The 12,056-nt window shown below is 45.9% G+C and overlaps 1 long non-coding RNA gene across 1 annotated transcript; it reads right to left on the reverse strand.

Moving 5' to 3' along the window:
* Positions 1–6,263: 6,263 nt before the first annotated feature.
* On the reverse strand, positions 6,264–9,576 carry LOC119407224 (uncharacterized). Its single transcript, XR_005186653.2, has 2 exons — positions 9,304–9,576; positions 6,264–7,478 (listed from the first exon to the last, which is right to left on the reverse strand). It is a non-coding gene; the product is annotated as an uncharacterized LOC119407224 (long non-coding RNA).
* Between the last annotated feature and the right edge of the window lie 2,480 nt (positions 9,577–12,056).

Raw genomic sequence — 12,056 nt, forward strand, 5'->3', positions numbered from 1 at the left:
GGGAAATGCCCGAAATGGGGAATTTTCATGTCTCAGAATGGGAATCTTTCGGCGTAGTATGGAACATCACTGATCTGGGCTAGAAGGTGCATACGACGGATCTCCAGGGATTTTACCTAAGCTTTAAACAGCCCCACCGTTAAAAAAATGCGAAAACAGGTGTGCTATGCGATGCCTACTTCCCCTTGGCCGTACTTACAGTCCGGTTACCTTTCAAAGGAACGACTATATCGTCAAAGTGAGTGTCCACTGGCGATTTAGGCCCTGCCATTCCGGGAGGAGGCGTATTCATAGATGTCGTGCCGTCTACTCCGTTGTCAGCGGAGGCTGTAAACGGGATAAAACGGTACCGTACGGTCGCAGAATGTGCGTGACCTTGGTCCCCGTATGCCAGACACTCGCTCATCATTGTGCTTTCTTCAAAGAACTCCATTCATGCTATCGTGATTGTCACCCAGTTCGTCTTGTGCCTTACAATACAGCTGAGAAGCGAGAACCAGTATATCCCGCATCTAAACAGTGAGAGACAAGGACATCCTGCTGACGACTTCGTCAGAGATCTGCAGACCTCGTAGCGACGAGGTATCTGTCCTTGCCGCTCCGCTTTGCGTCCTCGAATTAAGTCTTATAATGCACTATTGTTATAAACTGAGTCTTGCAGGCAGGTCCCAAAGTATGACTGTTCTTCTGGTGATGTTTTGCTTATTAGTGTAAAGGTTTGTAAAACTGTGGCTGCTTCTTCGTTACAATTTTTGTTAAATGTTGTCTGCATTACTGCTCTTTGTGTGGTTTAATGACTGGGGCGGGTTACGGCACTTTGTCAGGCATTAAACTGCCTTTTTGGCGACCCTACCCACTTAATAATGATCCTCACATTAAAGCTGCCCTGCAGTACTTTTTGAACACAGGATGTTGCCAATCTGGAGTGAGGGCTCTTATGTGAACATGTGAGTCAAAGAAAGAGTCACCGGATCTCTTTAGCTGACGCTAGGGATATCAAAGACGAAAGACACCGCTCTGCGAGGCACTTTTCATTCGCTTCAATCTCTCTTGATTCAATGTTCATTGTTTGTAAAGGACGTTGATTCACACTTATGCCAGTTCATTCATTGTTGATTCACACATTCAATCTTATTAATAATAATAATAATTGTTGGGGTTTAACATCCCAAAACGACGATATGATTACGAGAGACGACGCTATAAGAAGGGCTCCAAAAATTTCGACCACCCTGGGAAATAGAAACAATGAATCAGCCTAGATCAATAAATTTTGCTCTGAGAACTCTAATGTCGTTAATTTCATCATCATAGGTTTATCAACCCTGTAATGCCCAAAAGGCGTTCTGCCTTGAGAAAAATTGTGAGAAAACACTCACCATATGTACTCTTCTTGTAGAGTTCATTTTAGGAAAAAAAAGGGTGAAATTTTATTTCGAACATACCTTGATTACTCTTAATTAAAATTAATTAATTAATTAGATTAAATGAGTAACTCAGTGAAATTTAATTATAACATGTTAAATATCCAATAACGGCTTTTCTATGAAGCTTTGACGGGTTTTTTTACCTCTTTTGAGGCATTATATTTAATGTATCAAATATGATACAGTGGGCATTACAGGGTAGAGGAGAAAATCAAGTTCAAAATTACATTTTTAAATTTCGCGCCGAAATCTCTCGCGGCTTAGCGCAAGCTTAGCCTGATTGTTTTTTAACCGCGCACCACTCACACGTCCACGCCCCGACTCTTTCGAGAACAATTTAAACATGGAAGAAACGCACATTCGCGAAGGGTGCATAAACGCCTGTCCCTAGAGAAATGATCAGAGGACAGCAGCACAGAGTCCTGCAGGTCGCGCAGAAACGAAAGTGGTTTCGATGCCTGACGTGCGTTTATATTCGCGAAGGTAAACATCATGGAGCAGTGTATATTGTAAAACGACCTTATTTTAAAATTTTACAATCATATCTCCTCAGTGACGAACAAGATCTTCGAACGCCTGCTTCAAATATCAAGTTCCCGAGGCAAGCGAAGATGGTTCGATGTAACATAAGGTTGCGAAGTGGTGCTATAATCCTGCTATAACTGGTACAAGAAGTGTAAGTTGTGCAATAACTGGTACAAGAAGTGTAAGTTGGCATGTAGCGCGAAGGCAAGATAACGCTGGTCAATAAGAGTAACAGACCGGACTCCAAGAGAAGGCAAGCTCGCGAAGGGAAGGCATAAATGTAGGTGGGAAGATGAGATTAAGAAGTTTGCTGGGATAAAGTGACCGCATCTGGCACAGGACCGGGTTGATTGGCGAAACATAGGAGGGCCTTTTATCCTGCAGTGCACGTGATCAGGTTGATGATGATGGTTTATGACGACGGCGATGATGATGGTGATGATGATGGTGCTATATAAGCGTTCACAATTACGTTATATTATGCTGTCGTTGATATGCATGGTAATGTCCGTCGATCACTCACCCCCGAATGTCGAATGAAACTGCTCCATTTTCTTGGCCGTAAAGTACGGGCGACGCCTCCTCTATTTTTTTTTCAATTCCAGAGCAAACGCTCGCTCCTCAACAGGAAGCGTTCGTCCGCCTTTGTTCAGGGAGCGGTCATGGTGCGGCGCCACCTAAAGGGTACGACTGCTTGCGTCACACGTGCGTCTGAGCACTTTTCTATGTAGCTGCGGTAGACGCGCCGTCCCTCTTCTATATTATGTGTCAGATTTCTTCATTCGTACACTCCTTCGTCAGTGCTCCAAGCAATGCCGCCGCCATAGAGTTTCATACAATTGTAAGAAACTCTATGGCCGCCGCCGCCTCACAGCGTTCGCGTGACACATCCTTAAGGAGCAGTGACATAAAACTTCAAGTTCGAGATATGGCCTTCACTTGATAGTCTGGTACGCAGAAGTATCTTTTTTTTTGGCGAAGTACGAACTGTGTCCGGCCGTTACGTCGAAGTTATTTTATTTCGAGGGCGAACAGCGTACAAAGGCTCAACGCGGCGTTCAGCCCCTTGCGACATGACAGCATTACGACGCTCGCGCACGAAACCATTTTTATTGAATTGAATTGTTTATTCACAACAACAAGGTTGCGAGGATGACCAGGCAAAAAGCTGCATTGAGCAGCTTGAGGGGAACCTGGCCACCTCATACACTGGGCGGCTTCACAGCGGTCGAACACACGATATACATAATCAATGGACTAACTAAAACAGAAAAACAATAAACATCCACGGTCGGAAATAAATAAACAAGGTTATTGTGGAAACATATGAAAACAAGGGAAAGAAATTAGGCGAAGTGTTAAAGGCATATAAAAAGACAAACAAATGGACCCATGGCAGCACAAGCAATCACATAAATACATCGCGTAGCCTTTTTAACGACAGAGTTGATACACTGAGACCATTCTCTTTGTATAATTGATTTAGAGCAGCAGGTAAACAAAACTGTAGCATTTGGTCACCGTATTTAGTTCTGTTTTTGTTAACGATCCAAGGTTCTAAATAACGAAATTTATAAAAAGAATTATGTTGCTGTAAGGATGCCAATTTTGTTAAAGCGTTATCATTCTTACTTTTTTCCATTCTATACATGCGGCAAAGCCTATATGTGTACAAAGATTCAATTTTTATAGTTCTAAGCTTTGTAAACAAAGGAGCACTATGCCAAAGATATGGCACCCTGGAGACAAGGCGTATTGCTCTTTTTTGTAATACCGTCAGCTTGCGAATGTTCTCAGCTAAAGTCGTCCCCCAGACTAGAATTCCGTATTGAACTAGGGAAAGAAACATTGAATTATATAACATCATATTAATGGATGTAGGAAGATAGTTACAATGGCGACGCATAGTACCTATTGCTCTAGATAATTTACTAACTAAGTGATTCACTTGGCAATCCCACGACATAGTTTCAGAGAAATATACGCCAAGCGATTTGAAAGACGATAGTATTTCTATTTCGGTATTATTTAATTTAATGGGGGATAGTTGAAATTGTTTATTGCGTGGATGAAACATCACCGCCTTTGTTTTTTCTACATTAATCTTAAGACAATTACTTGTCGCCCACTTTTGTATACTTGCAAGCGTCTTATTGGCTCGATTTGACATTTCAGAACCTAAGTTACCATCAAAAAACAGACTTGTATCGTCTGCGTAAATTACGCACTTAGCAGATGGATCAACATTGACTATGTCATTGATGTACAATATGAAGAGATACGGACCCAATATGCTCCCCTGTGGGACGCCTGTTCTTACAGATTTCAACTCCGATTGGTCCCCGGCTATAGCTACGAACTGTGATCTGTGCTGAAGATAGGACGTAATAAGAGAATGAGCTACGCCGCGAATACCGTAGCTATCAAGTTTTTTAAGCAAAACATCATGACTGATAAGGTCAAAGGCCTTAGAAAAATCGAGAAAAATTCCAAGCACCATTTTCTTTTCCTCAAATTTTTGCAATATAAACTCCTTTTGGGTCATTAGGGCTAATTCAGTTGACCTGTTTTTACGAAAACCGAACTGTGCAGGACTTATGATACCAAAGTGATCAGTAAACGAACAAAACCGCGCTAAAATCACCTTCTCTAAACCTTTCGAAAAAACAGGCAACACTGATACAGGGCGGTAATTTGAAAGATTATTCTTGTCGCCTTTTTTAAATATTACTGTCACCTTTGCCGTCTGCATGCTACGAGGAAAAACGCCTGTTGACAAACACAGATTAAAAATGTACTCTAGGCAAGATGCAATTATGTCTATGACGAATTTTACCGGCGCTGTTTGAATACCAAATGCATCAGTGGCTCTGCTGTTACGTAGTGACAAGAATGAAGAAATAACTTCTTGCGTTGTAACACCCCTTAGGAATAATGACTGCTTATTAGGTGAATTCATGTACGAAAGGTCGATACTGTCACAGGGCTGACCAAGGGACAGAAAAAAATCGTTAAAAGCATTAGCGAGATCAACCCCTTTTAGTTCATTGCCGTCTTTTATGACTGTGGTAGTTTTTTCAAGCGCAGTCCCAGTTATTGAAGCAAGTGTCCTCCAAATTTTATCAGGGCGTCCTGCAGGTGAGTTGAAAATATTAAAGTAATAGTGCTTCTTAGCAACCCTTAATTGTTTCGTGACGTAGTTCCTATATTCTTTAAATGCTTTTAATGCTTCCGGTGATTTAGTTTCTATGAATGAGCCGTACAACCTGTCTCTCTTATTTATAAGCTTAAGCAGGTGCTTATCTATCCACGGTTTGCGACATTTCTTTGTCTGCTTTAAAGTTTTTACCGGGAAACATGAGTAGTATATTTCCGTAAATAATTGCATAAACTTATCATAAGCCGCATCTGCATTTTTTTCTTTATACACATCATCCCATGTGGCACTTGCAAGACGCTCTCGGAATGCATTCAAGGTGTTAGTATTTACGAGCCGATAAGAGAACGCTTGATGTACTTGTCTTTGTTTATCAACTGCGGTAGCAATGAATATAAACACAGGTAAGTGGTCACTAATTGCGTGTACTAAAACACCAGGTTTTACAGAAGACACATCAAAGTTAGTCAAGAACAAGTCTAATGCAGTTTCACATGTTGGCGTAACTCGCGTAGGCGATGTTATAACATTTTGACAGAGATGAATATTTAGGAGAGATTCTAACTCTAATTTCATCTTATTCTGGGTAATCATATTTATGTTTAGGTCACCTCCAAGAACTATTTGGCAATTATTATTGTTAACAAATTCTAACAGAGAATCTAAATACGATAAAAACAGCAAATAATTTCCCGACGGAGGCCTGTAGCAAACACAAAAGATTGTATTGCTACATTTAACTACGACAACGTCATAGTGCTGATTAGTACAACAGAATTCAGAAAGAAGCTCAGAGGTAAATGAATTTGAAACCAGCATTGAAACACCTCCCCCACGTCTATCACGGCGGTTCATGTAAAAGGATTTGTAACCGGGGAAACTATACACATCATCTTCTGAAGCAAACCATGTTTCCGAAAACATTACAACACCAAATCGACAGTCTGTTTCGCTAAAAAAGCAGTCAAGTTCATCTCTCTTGTTTCTACCAGATCTAAGGTTAAAATGTATGCAACTGAGGCTATTTTCACAACAAGTATCATACAAGTTTTTAAGATTAATAAGGTCTATAGGTGCGGTTGAAGGAAGCATGATAAAAATATCAAAAGAATATCAGGAGGCTAACAGTGCAATGCGCGTAACAGTATCACAGCTTATCAAGGTCGGCCAAACAACGAATGACAACCGCGTTATCACCTTCTCTTTTCCTAACGAGAATTTTGCCGTTGCAGTGCCATGAAAAACGATAGCCATTGTTCTGTGCCCAGTCTTTCGCGCAGCGCAGCAGCTCTCTGTTTTGCTGGGTCATGTTCTCAGTGATAGAAACACCCGATGAGGCATCTCTTAGGACTTTGCGCTTTCCCAGCCACTTATCACGAGTTGATTGTTGGGCAAATCGAACTATGATTCCTGGTATTCTGTTTGGCTTCGACGGAAGTCTGTGGATAGCGCCAATGTCATTCCCCGTCAGGTCTGGCAGGTTAGCAATCTTGGCCACATCATTCAACCTACGTAGCAAATCCTCGTTTGGCGTGGCTGGGATGCCGTGAACTTCTATGTTTAGTCTCCGACTACGAAACTCGAGATCATTCACAGTAGCTTTCAGCTGTTGAATGTCACCTGAGGTGCAGTCCGCCTCCAATTTCCCAACGCGTTTGTTTAAACTACTAATGACAGTTTCCTGCTTAACTTGACGGCTCAGGATGTCATCGTACTTCTGTGACAATAGCTGGATTGAGTCCTTAATCTCTCCAACCTGAGCCGGCAGCCCTGCCAACGCATCAAGCCTCCTAGTTATATCTGCCAAACAAACGGCTAAATCAGAGTCCATGCTAGTTTTCTCCCCACTTTTCGCTTTCGAAGAACGGCAGGCAGTACATCGCCATGCCTTGCGACCGCTTTCGCCTTTAGTCTTAAATGTCGACTCCGACCAGCCAGAACAACTGCCAACATGGTAAGAGCACTCACATTCGTTGCACTTCAGGACGCGTCCATCACAGGGGAGGGGCTCACCACAAGACTGGCATGTGCTTGCCATGGTACGTGGTCCGGGGATTCACAGTCGCACTCAGTTCGCACGCAATTCGGCAGCATTCAGTTCAGAAAAAAAACACATTTAGCACAAAACACTCAACAAAGCTCTGAAACACGGTGGCAACGGCGGTAGCGGTAAGGCGGTATTAAGAAAGTAAGCCAATTTACCAACCTGGGTAGGCAAAAAGAGCTGATTAGGCGAACGTCCTTTCACCGCCGCCGCCGCCACCCGTGTGTCCAGGCACGATGTCGACGCCGGAAACACGTAAACACTTCCGCAGACTCAGTGACGTCAAGATGCGATTCCGCAGCCACGGCAGCCGTTTTCAGGTAGTCTAATGGATGAAGAAAAATTGAACGTTGAAAAGAAGCGTCGCCTTGGAAAAAAGCTCCAGCGCGACGATTCCAACAAGGCAGGAACCGTGAAGCACCGCCCGCCGGGATGCAGGGCAGGGATGCAGGGCAAGGTCAATCTAAATAGGTCGCGAAAGTCGGAACGAAAAGTGGTCGGAAACCTATTGCGACAAACATCAACACCCGCGTGACGATTAAAGCGCTACTAGGTGAGGGGGGGACAAATAATGAAAACAAAAAATTAAATAGGCGTTTATTTTCATTAGTTTTAAATTTATTTGTCACGAATTAAATTAGTAGATTACTTTATTCAAACTTTAGTCTTGGGTATGTGGTTGAGTGGCCAATTTTTTTCGTTTATTTTCAGAAACAGCGGGCACATGCAGGCAGTCTGGTAACATGGGCGAACGGTTTTGCTATGGTTTTGCTCATTTTGAGATGCAAATGGCGTCGCTCGTTTTTGCGCAGTAGGTTTGTGCCTGTCGTCCGTAGATATTTCCTCGCATAACCGTTGTTTTCTAGTCGTGGTACTTGGCAGAAGGTAATATAGCCCATCGCAGCCATCGGGAACCGTTTCAGTGACTGTGTTTGCCAGCGCACGGCCGGCGTGCTGTCGCCCTTCGGGATGATGAGTCCGCCACGCTACGCGAAGAAACGCTGCGCTGTCTACGGATGCAAGATCAACACGTGTGCAAGGTTTGTGTGTGTGATGATGTGGATTGTGTGGCCCGTGACGGGGCGAAGAGGGAACGACAGTTCTGCTTGGAGGGGAAGACGACGAAAAGGAAGCGCGAGCGGGGCGTGCGGCTCGAGGAGTTGGAGCGCGACACGGTTGGAACGGCAGCCGCTGGTCGGCGGTTCGGGTCGCGACATCGCTTAACCAGGCGTGCGGCAGCCATGTGGACCTGGTGAGCCTGATTCCCGCTCTGTGCCCGGTGCTGACACAGAGACCGGCAGCCTAGTCTGTTCCTGGCCTGAGGTCCTGGGGCCCGAGTGGTGTCACGAGGTGGCCGCGGCTCATGTTGGCGACGGGCAGCGAACCTGCGCTGCAGTGGCCTGGTGATCTACTGGCCTGCAGTGCCATCATCACCACCACTACCACCTCGCCACGGTCAAGGCAGCGTGACTGTTGACTGCCCAAGGAGTACCGGTGACGACCGACCTCGCCGCAGCGGCAACAGTTCATAACGGCGAGTAGGACAGTTTGTGTGCGAGGCGCGTAGGACGTTTAGGATGTAAATAAGGAATGCTGTAGTGTGTTGTGTGTGAATCGTCAGAGTTATCGGTTGTGTTAAAGTCTGTGTTCTCTGTACAGAATCACCTGACTGCTGGTTGAATTATTTCAGATCTTAAAGCCCACATTACACCATCACAGTGTGCACGTTGAATTGTTATGCTACTTCTGATTTCTGTGTTATATATTTTGTGGTAATATCCTCTTCAACTGCAATATTTCGCCAATAAAATACACCTTATTTATCAAATCTGTCTTTTTCGTCTTCCCGTTATCTTGCAGGCTTCCATTATGAAGCCGTCATAGTGATAAGAAAAATAACATGCAGCTATAAAAAAAAGTAAGAAGCGGCGCCCTGTCAAAAAATTTCATAATTTCGCGCCCATCGCGTTAAAACGTGACGTCATTTCCGCTTCCGTTTGTGACGTCATCTTTTTCTTTTTTTTTTAATTCTGTTTGTCCCCTCCTCACATAGATGGCGACTGTTGCAACAACTAGCCACCGGCTTGACACGTGGGCTTCTACGGAAGTTACGCTACCAGTTTACATATACCTTGATGCAGGGCACCAACCTGGGTAGGCAAAAAGAGCTGATTAGGCGAACGTCCTTTCACCGCCGCCGCCGCCACCCGTGTGTCCAGGCACGATGTCGACGCCGGAAACACGTAAACACTTCCGCAGACTCAGTGACGTCAAGATGCGATTCCGCAGCCACGGCAGCCGTTTTCAGGTAGTCTGGGTAGGCAAAAAGAGCTGATTAGGCGAACGTCCTTTCACCGCCGCCGCCGCCACCCGTGTGTCCAGGCACGATGTCGACGCCGGAAACACGTAAACACTTCCGCAGACTCAGTCTCACCAGGCACTAGGGGTGAAGCTCCTTAAAGCGGCACCCGTTCGTCCCCGTCGTAGTGCGTAACCAGTCTTAACGCTAGTACCAGATCTTGACCTCCAAGGTGGTGCCGGTGGGAGATTTCTCGTGTGTTGTTGAACAATAAAAAATTCGCAGCGTGCGCGTTAACTAAAAGCCGACTTCTTCTGTCTTTCATTCCCCATTAGCAGCCATTGGCACGTTCCAGTAGGAAACGTTAGTAGAAGTAGAAGTGTAAGTGTTAGCTAAAAGCCGACTTCTTCTGTCTCTCATTCCCTATTAGCAGCCATTGTTTACCTCCAAGGTAGTGCCTGGTGAGATTTCTCCTGTGCGTGATTAAACAATACAAATTCACAGCGTACATGTAAAATTAAAGTGAGCTGCAAGTCGCCATGACTCTCATCGACCCTTTAGTATAAACCGGCCCGATCTCACGTCGTTGATGATGTACTGGGCGTGAAGCTGCGCGACGCCGCCGCCAAGATCCTGCCGTACGAGAGCTTCGCCCCACTCATCATCATTCACCCCGTAGATATGCTGTGGAATTTTTTTTTTCTCCATGGCGCCATACATGGCGCGCAGAAGCGTCGCTAGAGTGTAGTACACTCAAGCGTCGCTGTGGCGCGTCCCCGTTGGTATAACGTTGGTAGTCCGCATAGCGCCACGAACGGAGATGTGCCATCTCAAAACACAGCGTCTCTTGGAGAGCCAGCGTGACACCCAACTACCGTGTTCTGTAACCCAACAGAGTGATCATAAATAGAGTTACTGTATACGGATCCCTTAGGAGCCGTATACAGTACTGTATACAGTACTGTTACTGTATATATGCTACCTGAGGTAGCATATATACAGTACCTCTAATCATGAAGGATGCAAGACGCCGCCCCACGGATGTGAACACAACTGTACAAAAAAATTACACCATTTCCCGCTAAAGGGGACCATGAGGCGATGCGAAGCCGGAGCACTTGCACGATCGCGTTCCGTTGGCGTTCTCTGGGCATGCTACCAGCGAAGAGGAACGCTACGCGCGTCTTGTCTTCCCTCTAGCCTGGCCGTTAATTCTCACAGGGCGAGCGGGGAACGCGGTCGGCAGGCATGCGAGAGGGGGGCAGCGTAGGAGAGGAGAGAGACAGGGGGAGGGGACGTGCATGCGCTGGTGATCATCGCGGCGTTGCGCAGGAGAGAATTTCGGCATGTCTAGCCCGCGTTTCAGAGGAAGAGTGGAAAGGGCGAGGGGAGAGGGAAAGTGGAGAGGGGGATATGGGAGAGGAGAAGTGGAGAGAGGGAGGGGAGAGGGTCAGTTGGAGGGTATGCGCATGCGCAGTAAGGGTGGTCACGCCGCACACCACCACCACCACCGGATTGAACTCCGCCATAAGATACTTCGCATCTAAAAAGTACCTCATCTGCCATCCGTCGCGAGGCACCACCTAAAGGGTACTCTGTCCCATGAACGCAAAGCAGGCGCGAAGCCTATCCGACAGACAGGGTAGGAAAAGACGAGAGGAGAGAGTGGTGAACGGCTGGATTGGGCACATCAGGCTTCCATTGAAGAAAAAAATTACAGCATATCCACGGGCGAATGATGAAGAGCTTGGGCGAAGCTCCTGAAGCAATCATGGTTACACCGTGAAATGTTCAGTGGTTTCGCCCAGCAGTAATCAAAGCGATACGCCACTTTGATTATTTTTTAGATGCGAAGTATCTTAAGGTCGAGCTCAATCCGGCGGTGGTGGTGGTGGTGGTGTGCGGCGTGCCCACCCTTACTGCGCATGCGCATACCCTCTCCACACACCTCCTCTCCACTCACCCTCTCCCCTTCCCCTCTCCACTTTCCCTCTCCCCTTCCCCTCTCCACGTTCCCACCCACTTTCCCTCTCCACTTTCCCTCTCCACATACCCTCTCTCCTCCCCCTCTCCCATACCCCTCTCCCCTCCTCCTTTCCACTCTTCCTTTGAAACGCGGGCTAGACATGCCGAAATTCTCTCCTGCGCAACGCCGCGATGAGCTCGAGCGCATGCGCGTCCCCTCCCCTTCTCTCTCCTCTCCTACGCTGCCCCCCTCTCGCCCGCCTGTCGACCGCGTTCCCCGCTCGCCCTGTGAGAATTAACGGCCAGGCTAGATGGAAGGTACGACGCGCGTAGCGTCCCTCTTCGCGTTCCACGACGCGAGGTCGGTAGCATGCCCAACGAACGCCAACGGAACGCGATCGTGCAAGTGCTCCGGCTTCGCATCGCCTCATGTCCCCTTTAGCGGGAGATGGTGTAATTTTTTCTTTTTCCTTTTTCTTCTTTTTTATTATTTTTATTTTCTTTTGTTTTTATTTTTTATTTTTATTTCTTTTATTTCTTTTTTATTTTTTATTTTATATTTTATTTACTTTTTCTATCGCTATGGGACAGCGCCATCTAGTATATCGTCACCCAACTGCAGTTTGCATGCATCTCTAT

The sequence above is a fragment of the Rhipicephalus sanguineus genome, chromosome 10 (genome assembly GCF_013339695.2).
Source record: "Rhipicephalus sanguineus isolate Rsan-2018 chromosome 10, BIME_Rsan_1.4, whole genome shotgun sequence".
In the NCBI taxonomy this organism is placed as follows: domain Eukaryota; kingdom Metazoa; phylum Arthropoda; class Arachnida; order Ixodida; family Ixodidae; genus Rhipicephalus; species Rhipicephalus sanguineus.